Source organism: Coffea arabica, chromosome 1c (genome assembly GCF_036785885.1).
Source record: "Coffea arabica cultivar ET-39 chromosome 1c, Coffea Arabica ET-39 HiFi, whole genome shotgun sequence".
In the NCBI taxonomy this organism is placed as follows: domain Eukaryota; kingdom Viridiplantae; phylum Streptophyta; class Magnoliopsida; order Gentianales; family Rubiaceae; genus Coffea; species Coffea arabica.
In genome coordinates this window covers 47665516-47683801 of record NC_092310.1, presented here as the reverse complement: position 1 = coordinate 47683801, position 18286 = coordinate 47665516, and the positions used below count along the sequence as shown (strand labels likewise).

General features: G+C 34.3%; 1 long non-coding RNA gene across 1 annotated transcript; it reads right to left on the bottom strand.

Moving 5' to 3' along the window:
- Positions 1 to 14766: 14766 nt before the first annotated feature.
- Positions 14767 to 17930, bottom strand: LOC113724830 (uncharacterized). The gene is made up of 3 exons (XR_011814319.1): positions 17501 to 17930; positions 15796 to 16015; positions 14767 to 15019 (listed from the first exon to the last, which is right to left on the bottom strand). It is a non-coding gene; the product is annotated as an uncharacterized lncRNA (long non-coding RNA).
- Between the last annotated feature and the right edge of the window lie 356 nt (positions 17931 to 18286).

Genomic DNA, 18286 nt, shown 5'->3' with positions numbered 1-18286 from the left:
TATAATAGATGGGTATATTTACTTGAGTAGTTACTAATATAATTGATAAGTTCTAATAAAACAAAAATAATAATTCTTTTATGATTTTGGTTGAACTAGTTTACCCATGCTTAAGAGGGCAGAAGATATATTTTTAGGCGATATGCCCCTTGTAGTACTTACCAAAAAAAAAAAATTCCAAATCTTCATTAATCTTCACAACTGTAATACAAGTTGTAGTATATATATAACCCCCAAAACTTTTAGTCTTAGATAGAGGTGTCAAAATGGGTGACTTGGGCGGATTTGAATTGGGTAAAATGGGTAATGGGTATAAGTGAGTCAACCCATTTATACCCATCTAATTAGATGGGTATAAATGGATAAGTCAAACAATGAATTGGGTAACCCAATTATCCATTTCTAACCCATTTATTTTAATTTTTTGTAAACTCATTTAAATTCATTTTTGCAAACTAAGTTATCAATTTACAACGCTCTTTGTACCTATCATTAGTTTTAAATATTTACTTATAATGCTCAATAAGTCTAATTACTATTTTTTTCCATTTATACTCTATGTCGCAAAATTACATATTATTTAATAATTGAATAATAAGAATAAAAAAATTTGAACTAAGTACTATAAAAGTTAATATAAAAATTTAATCCAAAAATTTTGAATCCCTAATATTTTTTTTCATATATAAATTTAAAATTTCATTTAGAAAGATAAGAAAAGAGGCTAAAGCTTATCATAAATTGATAATGCTAAAAAATGAGCAAGTTAACAAACTAAGAGAAAAAAAATAATAAGATAAAACCAACAAATAATAATAATAATGAAATAAAAGTAGTTAACATCATGATAAAATGAAAATTTTGAAAAAAAAGGGGGGTGGGGGAAGAGAATTCTAAATGGATTAATTAGGTTTGATGGGTTACCCAATAATACCCATTATTGGGTAACCCATTTATACCCATATATAAAAATTTAAGATGCCCATACCCATTATAATACCCATTATTGGGTAACCCATTTATACCCATATATAAAAATTTAAGATGCCCATACCCATCTATTCATGGGCGGGTATGGGTAAATTTAGTTAAATGGATTGATTTGCCACCTATAGTCTTAGACAACAGTTTTGATTATTAGACCAACCACAAATTGATACCTAGGGTTGACTCAATTATTAAGGTTGGATCACTTCCTCGACCAAGTTCGTGTATTTGAGTCTCGTTGCTAGCACTGGAGCTAGAAATACTTCCTAGCGAGGGCACAAACTAATAATTGCAAATATATTTAATCCTTGTAAAACACAACTCTTAATAATGGTTTTCACATGATAAGTAATAACAATATATTCATTTAATAATCATATGTAACACAACTAACACAATTATATATATTCATATTCATAAGCATCTGTTATTTCAAATTCCTCATGACAAACTTCATATATTTTGTAACTTTTTATACTTTTCTTTTACTCAAATCCTCAAATTATTTTCTTGTCAATACAATAAAAAAAATCATTTATATAGAAGTCTCCCATTTAGAGAAGAAGGAAGATGAAGAAATTATCTAAATGCACTAAACTTTTTAGGTGCAAAAGTATAATTATGTGTGAAATACAATGTTATATTTGCAACTAGGAAGTTAAAGACTTAAGTGTTGTTTAAAAAAAGTTGAATATATGATACCTTTATTTGTTTATTTTACCATTTTTTTTGTCAAATTATGAGAATAATCATGATTCATGTATGACTTGTTTTATGAATAGTGTGGGCACAAGTAATGATTTCTAAAAATAGTTAACTGCATCTTACAATTTGTTGATAAGATGCTATACCATCTGCGAACAGCCGTAGTGACAACCATTCTTGTCCTTATTCTTGTTAGGGGATGGGGCTTTACAAGTTCTATTTTGAACAATTTAGGGGTAAATTAGTAATTTTCACCATGTTCTAAAATATTTACACCAAATTCATTACAAACTAATTGTATATTATTTATACCGATTCTACCTTATTTACACCCAATTCTAATTTATTTACACTCAGTCCTACTTTTGGATTTTTTCTACCTAAACTGATTTATACTGAAATCATAATTATTTTCACCCAAGGGCAAATTTGCGTGAAAATGTACAAAATTCAAATTGTGAGGACCGGAATCCAATTTTGTTGATTCTTGAGGGATGTGATATGGTGCTGGAGGATAAAATTGACAGTTCCAAGATTTTTTTGTCAAAAGTGGTTACCAGCAGAAGTTTATACCACTCAACTACAAGAAAAAGTTATTTGTGTGATTCCATCAATGGTAGTTATAAAAGGGTCCAGTTAGTCACAAAAACTTTTTGCGACCACGTTATGACATGTATATAACAATCACGGATTTTATAACCATAAAAGTTTTTGCGACTTGTATATGAATGTCAATTGTGACTTGTAAGAATATCTTTTGTTCCTTGTATTTTGAATGTAGCAAAAAGTTCTAAAAAAATAGAATTTATTTGTGACATGTAAATGATAGTCATAAAAAATTTTGTGTTCGTGTTTTGTTAGTTTTATTGGGACGCGCTAGTTAACCATCAAAATTGAAATAAGACCCCAAAGGCCTTGTGACTGGCAGACTTGCAAGTTATAAAAACAACCCTTTTTTGCTTACTGCTTTTATTTCTTTTCCATTTTTTGAAGGCCAAAATTAGAAAGAAATCCATTCTCAAGCCACCTCAATAAAGTGCATTAAGAAGAAGAAAAAGATAGAAATCCGTTTAAAGCAAAATAATTGCTATTTATTTGAGTATTAATGAATAAAACCATCCATTAGATAACATATAATGAATCTGATGAGACACACCAATCTTCACCAAAATTACAATACCATGAATGCAAATAGGTAGTACCATCTCAACTTTAACATAGAATGACTTGAGCACAAAAAAAGGTTCTTAAAGAACTACACTAAGTAGCAGATGAAGCTTCAGATTAATCATTCCAATATATCCAAGAAACAATAATCAAAACCTGAAATAGAACTATTTCAAGTTCTTGCAAAAGGAAAAAATAATTAATTTTGCAACAAACACTAACGAATGTAGAGTATTCCACCAGAAAGAAAGAAGGAGTCCATTGAGATACAAGTTATTATCAAATTCAAGCTTGACTTTATTTAAGATTGTCCCGTCAATCTAAAAATCTGACAAATCAAATTAAAATAAGTGCATAAACAAAGTAAAAGACAGAACTAATTCGGTGAAGCTGGATTGAAAATAGTAGAAAGTGAAGTGCAAAAGCATGCATGTAATTCTACCAGAGGCAAGAAACTTACAGAGGAATGATGGAAGCATTCTTGCGGAAAAGATCAGCCGCTATCCTGATGCAATTGACAATGTCAACCTGGATGCCTTGTCTCTGGAGACGGTACCTTGTCACAGCAGCTCTAACCGGTTTAGCATCAATCACAATAGACTTAAAACCTTTAAATGCTGAAGGCAGATCATCAGAGATGGATATTTTCAGGTTACTGACAGCATATTTCTCACACATTCGGAAGTCAACCGTGAATGAGAATGTACTTCCAACTTTTGGCCAGCTAATGAAGCTTATCTGGCCAATTTCCTAACATCGCTGTAAAATTTCCCTACCTCTTTTTGATAAGAAAAAGAAATTTTATTACTAGAATTGTTGAAAATCATCCAACAACGGTAAATGATTGAAAAAAATGGGGAAGAATTCCAAAAGAATTCAGCATAATCAGATGATTTGGCATAAAGAACCAATTCATGAGCTATTGTGTTTGCGTCTCTAAGAACCCAATTTACATTAATAGAGTTGTGACATGATAAACCTATTCTAGTATTATCGATCCAAGGCCTGGTGGCAAAAAGTACATCCTCAGTAGAGCACAAACTTTGAATGATTTGTAGTGCATCCACCTTCAAGAATAAATTTTACTTACCTTTGTCATATTAAGTTGAATTAGTAAAAGAAAAATAAAAAACTATATCCTGAGAAAAACCATCATATGTATAGCTCTAATCCATATCACACAATTGGATTAAGTACCAGGCCAAGTATCTATGAGATTTTACCCAATCCATAGTTATTTGTTAGCCTCCTACACATTGGTAGCACTTAACCCTCGAGAAAATTATATCCCGAGAACAGATAAAAACAAACAGATCCGTAGAGCAGTATTACGATGGTTCAAATTCAAACGAATCTATTCCAATACCTAGATTTTATCACCTAACTATATTCTTTCCTTTTTTTACACATAATTATTATATTCTTTCCTTTTTTGCACATAATTAAGATTTTACTATTGGAAAAAAAAATCCCAATCGGTTACTCACTCAAATCAAATTTCGCCATTCTCCTTTTCCCACGTAATTGTTATTCCTAATTTACTCCAATTAGACTAGCTTCTTCTTCACTCTTTCCTCCAAATTCCCCTCAATCACGCATCGAAGAGCTAGAGTTCTATTTCCAGCTGAATTAGTTTGATTAAGGTAAAATTTTCTTCTTCTTCAGTCCCTTTTTTCCCCTTGTTCCAGTTTTACAACGTTTTGGATTTTTCAAGTTGTATTTGAACCTTTTACTACTGTGATTAACATTTTCTTGTAGTGATAAAAGGAATGGACGGCAAAAGTGGCACCACTGCTTAAGGGTCAGAATCGTACGTTCTTACTTTTCTTGTAGAGTATTTACCCCTTTCCAACAATTTGAATGACGACACGTTCTGAATTTTTTTTTCTTTGTTTAATCGATTTTGGGACATCCAACAATTTCATTGTATTGAAATGTGCTAGTATTTTGTTTATGCCTCCAGTTTATGAACCTGTGGAATGGATAATTAGTTTTTTGAAAACTCTGCTTACTAATTTTAATTGAAATGCATTTAATTAGAAGACAATCAGGAGAGGGTTGAGCTAGAAACAAGTTTTGGTATATTTCCTGTGAAGATCGAGATTTGTATACTTGTGAAAGTATTCCATTTACTTGTTTACTCTTTTTTGTTTTAAAGGGATTCTCGAATTCTGTCACTACTTGCCTTTCAGAACCTTAAGGAATTATTAGTTTTTGACAGAAGTTCATGATGAGGAATTAATACTTACATGAGGAGACATTTTTGATACTGAATCATTGTTAGACAAATTTCTTTTGTTTTTTCCTTGAGTTAGGGGCCGAGGAGGAGGGTGCTGCGCGCCTTTCTAAAGATTTGTAACAGAGATGGAATTTTTCTAGTTTTCGTTTTTGTCTTGAAACAGTCTTTTTCCTTTCTAGTAAGATTTTTTTTTCAATCTATACCCAGTAGTAAAAGAATCAGACCACAATTTTTTCAATTGTTCTGATAATGGAGATAACTGGAGTAATGAACCACATGGCCAAGGGATCATTTCTAGTGAAGACCAACCACAAGCCTGACAAATAATTGTTGAAAAACTTCCTGAGGTGTTGTGCCTGCTTTCATGTTGTTCCATGTGTTCACCATCAAAACTATCATCACACTGTCGCCTCCCAACTCCCATCTGCTGTTTCTCCCATCTTCATTGCCCCATGTTTCACCCGTCTCAGCTCACGCCCATGTTCAGTATCAGAGTCTCCTCTTGTTCTCCTAACCCTACCCCTTCCCCTTCCCCTTCCCTTCTTTCTCCCACTCCTCGAACAACATATTGCTTCATGGGGTATACGTGATCTGTTGCAAAAATTTGAACAAATTTAGGTTCACAATCATAATCATATGTACAGATGATACTATGGAATAACTCACCCTCGATTGGGATGGTGGTGAGATTCAATTTCATATGCTTCTAGAACTCCATTGTCAATCCCTAAAAAAGTCGAGGAAAGAAAACGCATAAACAGAACATAAACAACAAAATTTGACAACAGAAGGTTGTTAATTTCTAGTGCAGTAATTTAATCTAACACGATATTTTAGTGCCCCCAGAACAGTGTTGGTGAAAAACAAACACGGTTCTCTCATATGTTCTTCATAGCCATAAGAAAAAAGCAAGCTTCTGACTGGCTGTAAACTGGAGTTGTAAGAATCCACAATTCCACCAGGCATATACGCCTCCGGCTATGGCCTAGCCATTTCTGCACAAGCCAATACTGATTAAGCGATGAAATCAACTAAACCATTTCATTTCGCTTATAGAGAAACAAGGAGAAATAAGACGTACAAGACACCACTCACAAGATACAATAGAGAAAAAGATGCTAAGAAAATTCATGGGAAAATCACCAATTTAGTCCTCAAACTATTTCACTAAAGTCGATTTGGTCCCTTAATGTTTCATTGCATGAATTAAGTCCTTTAACTAAAATTCTTGTGCTAATGTAGGACCTATACGGTGGCGCCACCCAAAACATATGTTTTTATACCCAGACCAACAGTGAGACAGGGGCATTTTTGGAAATACAAAATACAATATTACATCGATCATTTTGGGACCAAATTAGGAGCAAAAGAGCAGCGAGAGAATGGAGGAAGAAATTAGGGACCATTTCTCTGGTTAGCAAAAGTGTTTGTTTTGAAGTTTTTAAGCATTTCTTGTATTCTTCATGATTTCTCTGTTGATTTGCCTAATATTATAGAGCTCGCAAGGCAGCAATGGCAGAGAAGAAAGATCCCAGAGAATGGATTCTGATTCTTCGTCAACGATTCTTCTTGGCTTGGCTGATCTGATCATAGAACCCATTTCATTGTCTGATGTGAGATTGACTGGTATTCAAGTAGCTAGGGAGGGAGGAGGGCAGTAAAGACTAGCACCGGATTCGTCGGCTTTTGAGTTAGACTTCCGAAGTGAGTTCCCAGAGCGCCGGATTCTCTGCTTCCACCTAAGCCGTGCTTGCTAATTCTAGGAATTTCTCTGACCCATCTGTTCTACCCCCACTTCTTCTCCTTCACTGCCAGGTTGGATTACTTTGTGCTGTCTTCTCCTTCCTTGCCCGGATCCAGCCAGGTTCTATTGATCATGTCCCCTTCCCAACAGTTGTACCTTGTCTTGGGGCGTCTTTGGCTTTATGAGAGAAAGATCGCCGGAGAAAAAGTCTTTCTCTTCCTGTCCCGGGTCATACTCCAGTGCGTCCACAGAAGAGGTGGCTTCCTAGCCCATTCATTACCTTCCTTTCCGTTAACTATTGAGTCGATTTCATCTCATCTCCTTCGACTGAGCATCTGTCCTTTGCGCATTTAATTTCTTGACGAAACGCCTTTCACTTTCGATCAAATTCCTCTGTCTTCCCCTTCGCCGGAGCTTGACTATAAAGACGAAATAGCCTTGACTTTGTTCAGTGCGCTACCGAGTTGCATTGGAATTTTAATTGCCATTGGGATTTCAGCAGTTGCTTACTCATACCTGCCTCAGGCAAGCAAACATCAAGAAGGGTCAGTTGTAGTGACACCTCCACTGGTTCTTGCATCAGCAGCTTTGATGCTGCTTAGGCATGGATTTGGATGAATGTTAGCTTTGTCTGAGACTATGCGGGTTTTTTGCGATTTTGCTGCCTAATAATAGTAGTTGGTATAGCCTATGCAGAGATTTAGGCACATTCCATTCTTGCAGTGTTAGGAAAATTTTCTTTAACATGACTATTCGGCGGATAATGTTCAGTCCAAAACTAATTGAACTAGAGTTGCAGAAGTGAACTTTAAAGGATAAGCATTCTTGACTTTTGCAGAGGAATCTTTTCCCCCCTCCTCTTAATCTGTGAATACGATGCTTTACATTTTAAGGAGTGTGAATATTTAAAAAGATCATTGTTGAAATTCAAGATGAATGATTGGCTTTTGACAAATTAGTTTACCAGAGAAATGGTCCCTATTTCTTCCTCCATTTTCTGCTGCTCTTTTGCTCCTAATTTGGTCCCAAAATGATGATGTCTTGCTTCCCGTAAAATATTGTATTTTGTGTTTCCAAAAATGCCCCTGCCTCACTGTTGGTCTGGGTATAAAAACATATGTTTTGGGTGGTGCCACCGTATAGGTTCTCAATTGGCACAAGAATTTTAGTTAAAGGATTTAATTCATGCGATGAAACATTAAGGGACCAAATCGGCTTTAGTGAAATAGTTTGAGGACCAAATTGGCGATTTTCCCAAAATTCATTAACAAATAAGGAAAGTAGGAAAGGAAAAGTTTTAGGAATCCACCAACCACCACGGCTAAATCAAATCAATTCTTACCGCTCAAAGCAATTTTGTGTCGTACTTACTTGTATGATGAGCCAATATTAATTTGCAACAAGTTATTGTAAGTTGTGGATATTTTCTGATCAATCTATATGACCCTTGCCTATAAAATTTCAGAATCACTGCAAGGTCCTATTGATTTGAAAGGTTAAAGAAGTCCAGAGATGCAACGAGCAAGCAAGTATTCCTCATGTTACCCCCCAAAAAAGAAATCTTTAGAAACCTTCGAATCCTCGCAATATACTATAACTACATTGCTACTTTCATGACAAGCATGCGTTAGTTTCATAAGAAATATACGCTCTAAGTGTATGTCTACACGGTTTTAGCATCTCGAACGTAATCATACGCAACCATGCATGCATGCATGCATGGGCAAGTAGATAAAAATAAAAGAGATTGAGCAAGCCCTCAATCAAACTTGGATCCATAATCCCTGGACGCATTAACTAGATCTATCACACAAATTGACTGATCTTGTAAGTTACAAATCGGGAGCATTCTGATTCATTAGGAGAAAAGGAGTAAGAGAATGATCGTCTTTAAATGGATTGTGAAGCAACTGCAACTCGTTCGATATTTAGAATTTCTAGGGTGAACAAAACATGGCGTTCTATTTATACTGACCTTTGACTGAAAACGGGTTTCAAGAGCTTCCAGTTTCTGCTTTTGGAAGTTGGACAAAATTTCGTGCATATACAACCTTATGGAAGCTTTCTACATATTTCGTTCAATGTTTTTGACTTTAGGACGCTAACCCGTCTCAACACATGACAATATAGAATTAAGTAAGCTGGAGTAATATAGAAATTGCATACTAACGATAGAGAAAATTATGTTTGGAGAGTGATCTCAAAAATGGTCCAACAAGGCTTGATTTTAGATTAGTTAGGAGCTCAATGCAGTCACCAAAGACCAAGAAATTTATGCCAGGAAAAAAAAAAAGAAATTACATACGTCTTATACAACTTAAACATGAATTTGTTTTAGATCCGTGCGACTTTTATTTAATATTGGAAAGTAAGTTACTCAAAACATCGATGAAATATTGATTTTTACCTACTCAACTTCTGCTGCAATAGAATTGGTAGATAAAGAGTTTGAATAGATTCAACTCTGGACACGATCAGAATATTGTCTCCCAAAACATAAATTGATCATATGGGTATTCACAAACCACCTATTAGCCCTATTTGGATTCAAGAGTTTTTCAAATACTATTAAAAATTTTAAAAAAAACTCTAAAAAGCAGTCTAATTTTTTTTAATATTTAAAAAATATCTCAAAATATATTCTAAAAACTCTTCTACTCTTAAATATTTCAAAATATTTTCTAAAATATACTATAAAAATTCTGTTACAATAAAATTTTTCAAAAACAATCCCAAAAACAACTAATCCAAACGGTATTATAGTTATCACATCAGCAGTGGGCACCGGCAGTTGTGCATCTAACCAATGGGCATGCGCGTGCCCTCGATAGCCAAATAAAACTGTATATAGGAATTTTTTGATGGAAAATGACTTTCCAAACTATGATTCAATATTTGCCTTCTTAATTTGTTGGGCTGTACACAGCCTTGTGTGATTAAGATTTGTAAAGATGGATTCCGATTTGCTACTATAACAAGAGTAATTTTAACTTGAATTGGCAATGATATGTATATCTATTTGTTGGTTAACAGATGGATGAAAGTGATACAAATCCAAATCCAGTTGAGGTGGATGATGATAGTGGTAGTGACAACAGCATTGAAGAAACAATGGAAATGAGCCAGTCTCAATGTCCTAACCCTGCTGTTGAAGGGAAGAAAAAGAGGAAGATAACTTCTGAAGTTTGGGCTTACTTTACCGTCCTAACTCCAAAACCAAATGAGGAATTGAAATGCAAATGCAAAAAATGTAAGCGTATCTACTCTGCAGAGAGTAAAAAGGGGACAGGTAATCTCCTTCGACATATAAAAAAATGTCAAAAAATGACAACTAAAAACATTGGTCAATATCTTCTTACTGCTGATTGAGGAGCTTTGTCCACAAGAAATTCTCAGTTTAGTCAAGAGAAATCTAGAGATTTAATGATGCATGCAATCATCAAACATGAATTGCCATTTTCATTTGTCGAATATGAGGGAATTAGAAATGTATGTTCATATTTGGAACCACAAGTTAAACATATTACTAGAAACTCCGCTAAGGTAGATATAAAAAAATTGCATGCTAAAGAAGTTGATGGACTTTAGGCTGAACTACAATTATGTCCTAGTCGAATTGCTTTGACTTCTGATGCATAGAGCTTCGTAGTTACTGCTGGGTACTTGAGCTTGACCACACACTTCATTGATAATAATTGGGTGCTGTAAAAAAAATTTCTGAATTTTTCTTATATGCCTCCTCCTCATAGTGGAATTGCTCTAGCAAAAAAAATTTATAGTTTGGCAAGTAATTGGGGCATTGAAAAGAAATTATTCACCATCACTTTGGATAATACTTCTACAAATGATTCTTGTGTTCACATACTTAAGAATCAACTTAAGTTGAAAGGTGCTTTGGTGCATGATGGTATTTTATTTCATGTGAGGTGTTGTGCTCATATTCTAAATCTGATTGTGCAAGATGGTTTGAAAGAAATTGATGTCTCAATGGATAGAATAAGGGAATGTGTGAAATATGTGAAGGGCTCTCAAGTGAAAAAAGTAAAGTTTACTCAATGCATAGCACAAACATCCCGTGATTCTAAAAAGGCCTTAGTTCAGAATGTCCCAACCAGATGGAATTCCACTTATAAGATGCTTTCAAGTGCTCTTTATTACTGTCTTGCCTTTTGTCACTTACAATTGAGTGATTCCAATTTTCAATGCTGTCCAGCTTCAGAAGAGTGGGAAAGAGTTGAAAATTTTTGTAGTTTTTAAAAAAATTTTTATGATGCAACCATGGCCTTCTCAAGATCTAAGTAACTAACTACTAACTTGTACTTTCCTCAAGTTTTTCTGATTCAATTAAAGTTGTTTGAGGAGTGTCACAGTTCTGATGGCTTTATGAAGAAACTTGCTGAACAGATGTTTGTGAATTTCAGCAAATATTGGTCTGAGTTCAATATTTTGTTAGCCATTGCTGTGGTATTTGATCCTAGATACAAATTTCAGTTTCTTGAGTTTAGTTATCAAAAATTATATGGTTCAGGGTCTGCAGAACTAACAAAGGTCAGGGATACATTTTTTAATCTCTTCAATGAATATGTTAGAGTTAGTAAGATGTCTCAGCCATTATCTCTTGTTCTCAAGGTAGCAATGAGATGAATGAGACCTCTTTTGATGCAGCAGAAGTACAAGGAAAACAATCAGCACATGTTTTCAAGGTGTGATGATAATATTTTTTAGTAGTATTGACTTATTAATTTATATACTTCCATGTGATTTTAAAAATGTTCTATTCTCATTTTCATGTCTAATATATCTCTCTTTCAATGTCATGTTCAATAGGAATTTGATAGTTTTGAATTTATATGTGGTGCACAAAAAACTCAATTGGAAATGTATTTAGATGAGCCAAGAAGTAAAAGAAAATATGAGATTCATGTTCTTGACTATTGGAAGGCTCAACGATATCGATGTTTAGATCTAGAAAATTAGCTAGAAATATCTTATGTGTTCCTGTATAAACTGTTTGCATCAGAATCTGCTTTTAGCCTTGATGATAGGATTCTAGACCAATTCCATAGTTCATTTTGTCACCACTAATAGTTGAAGCTTTAGTATGTACTAAAGATCGGTTGTTTGGGGAGAAAGGTAAAATTAGTAAATTGAGATCTTCTAATATCTACTTTGTTTCTTTAGTATGTTATACTCATTTTATTTTTCTTATCTTGTTAATGCAGAGATGACAGATTTGAGGCTGGAGGATATAACTTAAGACATCATGTCTTTGAACATATCAAAAGATGATGTCCAATTTGTTGAAGATTCAAACTCTAATGTGGTCAACCTCTAAGTCATTGACTTTGGTGAGCTAAATGTTATAGCATAATATATTTTATTGTACTTATATGTATCACCATTAGGCATTAATACTTTGATGTCTACATTGCAGGGTACTTAAAAAGTACTTGCATTCCTTGATTTAGTGAAGTTTGGAAGTTGGAAGAGAAGTATCAATTCACTATTTGAGCTTGGAACCTGGACCAGTGATTATGTTTCAGTTTTATGTCTATTTTATTGCTATTTAGTGTTTATGGCTTGCAGCCATTGGGATTTGATGATGAATTGATGATATGGGACTTGTTATTATCTTATGTCTTTTTAGTTTTCATTGCTTGTGGCCATTTGAATTTGATGATGATATTGGGAGTTTGGACTTGTGATTATGCTTCTCAACTTATGTTATGTCATTTTATGCCTTAGTCATTTGGATTTGTATTATGTTTGGTGAATGCCTTTTGCATATGATTCTCATTTGCATGAATGGATTTTTGAATTTCGATGGGCAACTTACATTGCTGATTATTAGAGGTTATTAGTCTGAAGAGTAGTAGTTATGTGCTTCTGTTTTAAGTGATCAACTTATCATTAAATTGTCAAGTTGAAACAGGTCAGGTTCGGATGACCTGCGAACATTGTGATTCGTGTTCAGGTCAAGAAACCTGACCCAATAAAATAAACTAGTCGTATTCGGGTTGGTGAGTTGTCTGGAATACCTATGTCTCAACCCGACCCGCTAACTCGTGACCCGACCTGATTGTCACCCCTATTAAGAACAGGTAAGGTAAAATTTGATAGAATTTCCTGAAGCACCAACAATTAGTAGGAGGCTTAGAACAGGTAAGGTAAAATCAGATACTCATAAATATTGGAAAGAATAATTAATCTAATTTAGTTATCCACTAATAGATAGACATGTAAATAGATAGGGTTTGGATTGGATTCCTTTGATCCAGATTTAAATCCATTAAATTTCATTAGATCCAAATCCAGACTCAAACCCTTATGAGTCTAAAAAAATAAGTCCAGACCCAAAGTCTCATGGATTTGGGTATCCAATGTGTTTTCATTATACTTTTCTGAATACACTAAACTGAAAAATATGTTAAAAATATATACAGTTCAAAAATAATACAAATGTCATCTAATTTTTATTTTCAAAATAATAAAATTAATACTCAAGAAGTTGAATGCAATATTATGAACTCAAAAAAAGAAATATTGCTGACTAGTTTTATTTATTTTCAAAGTTTCAACTGTATTCACATCCAATCTTTTATCTATTTGCTTTCACTTTTTCTACTTTTTTGAAAAGTTTACACATATCTATGTATATATATACGTATGCATATATATATGTGTGTATATATGTGTGTATGTATGCATACATGCATACATACATACATATGTGTATATGTGTGTTTGTATCTATATGTGTGTGTGTGTGTGTGTATACATGGATCTGGTATATTTCTAAATTTGGATATGAATAATAGAAAATTAGATTTTACTAAGAATCATGACTCTTTTACAGGGTTTGAATTTTGATAGGATCTGGATTTGAGAAATTAAATCCAAATCCTACCTATATTGGGTTTGGGTTGGATCTGGATAAGACTTGACTCATTGACATGCCCCCCGATAGATTGTATATGTGGTTTTTTCTCAAGATATAATTTTAACTTTTCTTTTACTAATTCAATTTAATGTGACAAGGACAGGGAAATTTTATAGTGTTGCTGGGATAGAATACTAGTTATGTCAATATTATCAAGTCATTTACTTTATATATATATATATATATATATATATATATATAAACACATAGATACACACGTGTGTGTGTGTGTGTGTAAAACTAATAATTATTTAATTAATGAAATGATATCCCAATCGCACTATATAATTACTCGTATCTATATGTTTCCGTGATGATGTTAATTAGGCAAACTAATGCTTGGGTTCAATCCAGATTCAGCATACTTTATATGGGTTTGAGTTTACTTTTTTTTTTTAATTGTAGAAGCAGACCCTATAAGAGAATCATGAATTTAGGTAGAATCTGATTTTTCATGATTTTGAATTTAATCAATTTTTAATCAATCTAGCTCTACTCATTAATATGCCTTTCGATAATCGATCACTGGTTAAGAAATTAAGATAGCTTTTAAATCAAATAGATTAGTGGCCAGATATGTATAATCAAATGGTGACTTTCGTATTATTAAGTACGTGTAGTAGGTCACTTGGAGTCCCAGTGCAAAACGCTATATTTCTTGCTAGATTAATATGAGAAAACAACTCAATTTAGAAATTGAATATTTTATTACATAATAATGGTTTTTTTTTTCTGGAATACATTCCTTTCATTTTTTTTTCTTTGTAATTCAGTTGTTTACATACAGGTGTTTCTTGTATATATTGGTTCCTTTTGATTGTCAATAAATGGAAAAAAAATGTAGTGAACAAATTGTAAGACATTAACTAAAACAATAAATATATTGCTGCAACTTGTGAAATTCTAAAGATATAAATCACTAAACATCAAATTCTAAATCACTGTGCGAGCTTTGATACGATTTCTCAAGTCTTCATCAGTAGATAATAATTGAAATATTATAGAATGAGGACAATTATATATTCATATGACTCTCCTTTTTCTTGTTTCAAACTTCAAAGTGTACCGAGATTGAGAGACTAAAGAGTACTGGAATTCCCAGTTCACAAAAAAATTGCACAAAAAAACTTGCAGACGACTCGTTGCAGCTTCTCTTCCTGTAAATAAAAGGTTTCCAGCGTGCCAAAGAATTAAGAGTACCCAACATGAGCATGGTTCATAACAGCAAGTTCTACCCCTGCACTAGTGGTCACAAACACAAACATCTAAACCTGCTGCAGTTGCCAGAGACTTATCATGAAAGCTCCAAACCCAGCCAACATGCAAACATTTCAAAGTAGACTGATTGAAAAAAACCCTGCCATCATATCCCAAGAACCACTATAAACCACGTAAAATCCAACATGCAAACATTTCAAAGTAGGCACATAATTTTTTCTTTTAGGCAAATATGACTCTTTAATCCACTTTCTTACGAGTAGGACTTGTAAAGATATCAGTCAAGTCTTTTTAGATGCAGGACTTGTAAAGATTCGATCTTTTTGAACTTTTTTTTTTCTTGATAATGTCCTAAAAAAATCACCATACCGGCATCCCAAATCCATTTAAAATTTTCACATATCAGAATCAGCATTTCTATACCAACAATTGAACAAATTTGAGTGCAATTTGCAGTTCCAAAATTATATGCAGAATAATTGAAGAAAACAACTATTACCATTGTGACTGTGAAGTGTAGCCGAAGCTTCGAGCAAATGGACAACCATTACCAGCTTTATCCCTCCTCTCTCCCCCCGCCCCTCTACCCCACCCCTATCCCCCCGCCCAAATCACAAGTAGCTGAGCCAGGATCAAATTTTAGCTAAGCAAATTTATGCAGGCTTGTGGATCCCAGAAACTTATAGCTGGATATCCAAAACCAAATCACCCAAAAAAAAGGGGGAAAAAAAACAGCATAACAAATTATCAACAAAAACAAATGAGATGAGGGAAGAAGTCATATGCGATTCTTACCTTTGGCGCACTTCCTTGCTGCCTAAGACCTACAGATTCTTCAGTTATGACGACAAACCCCACCCGATTTATGAGAGCAAAAGGGGGAGAATATTCTGAGAAATGTTTCTTGCTGAATGCTGATGTAGCCTTCAACCCACCCGAAATTAGAACTTCGGTTTAGGCGGGTCGAATCTCTCGAGATAAGAAAGTTGGATTTTGGGTTGCCTGCCAATCAAAACTGGATTCGGGTAAAAAATGCATGCCATTCGGGTTAAACCCTACAAAAAATAATGTTTTAAAACCCGGACCGTTAAGTGAACCGGTGAAATGAAAGGGTCGAGGTTCAACCGGTCGGACCGGTTCAACCTCGGTTCAATAAATAAATAAATAATATATTATATATACATATACATATACATATATATATATATATATATATATCCTAATTTGGATCTCCTGTTAGTGTACTATCTACATGCCTCTCCATGAACAGCAGAATTAGAGTTGAATCTAAATGCAAATTTCCTAGATCAGGAAACACACACACACACCTATGCACAAAATAAGATATAAATGCTAAACTACAATTAACATAAGAGCAATATCCAACAATTCACACACACAATTAACATAGTTATCCAACTTACATGTCCAATTGTCTAAATATTAGAATTAACAAAAAACAATACAAGTCTAGAAAACAATCAAAGGTCCAAACAAGTCCAATTTCTGAGGCTTCTATAATCTTCTTTGTAACTATTCGAATTCTTAATCTTCCATCCCAAAAAGCACTTAAGATCTTTATGGTGGCCAGGCCAGCAGCCTAACAAGCCGTTGGTGGAATTTAGCAGTGAAGTACTGGGCCTTGAGAGTATTCCTTTGTAGTGAAACAGTGAATTAGAAAAGCAGTAGAAACCGGCAGATGCATTTCTTCCTTTTTCCGTTCTTCAAGAATAAAAAATAAAAAGCTTGAGATTGATCCCTGTTTTTGTGCCAGTCAGCCAAGTTAAGCTTACGCATGATTGATCAAAGTAGCTTTTGCAGTGAAGGTCCAAAAGGATTAGAATAATTTATTTTGCTTCAAAAACAAATTGAAACTTATTTATCACATTAAGATTTTACTAGGACATCATATGTAACTTTTTCCACTTATGACCATGAAACTTTCTATCTAAATTGGTACAAATCCTTACTAGACTATTATGCATCACCAATCATTACCTCAAAGACAGCAGTGAGTCATGTTTCAGAGCCTATCTTAAATTTGTATGTTTCCTACATTTTCGATCACCATAAGGCCAAGGTAGGAAACGGACATCAATAGAATAGACTGAGTGGCCAAAAATTTGACCACCAATTAACTGACATTTTTGGTTGTCGGCCAAAAACTGAGTGGGAGTCTACCTCTCTTAAGTTCCGGTTTCACCAACGGCGCAACTCAACAACAGGGCAACCAAATTATCTAATGAGTAAAAAAAAACGAAAATTGCAGGACAAACAGACTGACAGCTTATCTAATTTGAGGACAAATAAAAAAAAAATTGATTTAGGCTGATCAGCTTATAATATAATCATTTAGGCTGCTGCTGCAATGACAAGTTAATAAGGATCATATGCCCAAAAATTACAGCAGTATATATACAAAGGGCCGAGGGGACGGAAGGGCAACCAAAACCCAATAATCAACAACGAAAGGAAAAAAAGGGAAAAAGGATAAACGAACCTGGTATAAGATTGAGGCCTTTCAGGAGTGCAATAGAATGGGAAAATGTTTCACCTCGACAGGTTCACTTTCAGTGCTGGTAATGTTGTACAATACTCGATCATAAATTTTGTCCCTAAAGCTGTTGATGAATTGATGGGTAGCAGCTGAGAATCGAAACAAAAGGAATTGAGTTGCTCCATAGATCACTGTCCGTGATTGATTCCAGACTCCAGAGTTTATTTTGGCTTAGAACTTAGAAGCGGTGCGGTGAGTAGAAAAACAGAAACTTCATGCTTCCTTTTTGCTGATTGCTATGGATCAGCTAGAGACGGAGCAGATTAAGGGTGAGGAGCTAGAGACGGCAAGCAATTTCGGCAATTGTAGAGGAAGCAGAAGGAAGACCGAAGCGGCGGACCGAAGCGGCGAAGCGAAGAGTGAAGTAAAGAGGTGAAGATTAGCCGATTAGGTTTAGATAATTTCGGTCAAAATTTGACTGAATTTTCAATTTTGATCAAAAAATGAAAAACCGCGGTTCAAGGTTCGAACCGGTTTTAACGGTTTTAATGATTTTTCACGGTTTTGACTAGTTTTTGATCCTGGTCAACATAAGCAATGAACCGGACCGGACACATGACCGGTTCGCGGTTGAACCGGTCAAACCGGCCGGTCCGGTCCGAGTTTGAAAACATTGCTTATTCGACTTCTTGCAGGACTTGTAGAAATATTGCAGCCCTCTCCATGTCTGACCGCCCCATGTAAATTGAAAGGGTTAGCAAATGAGGTCCTGTTTTGCTCAAGCTGGGA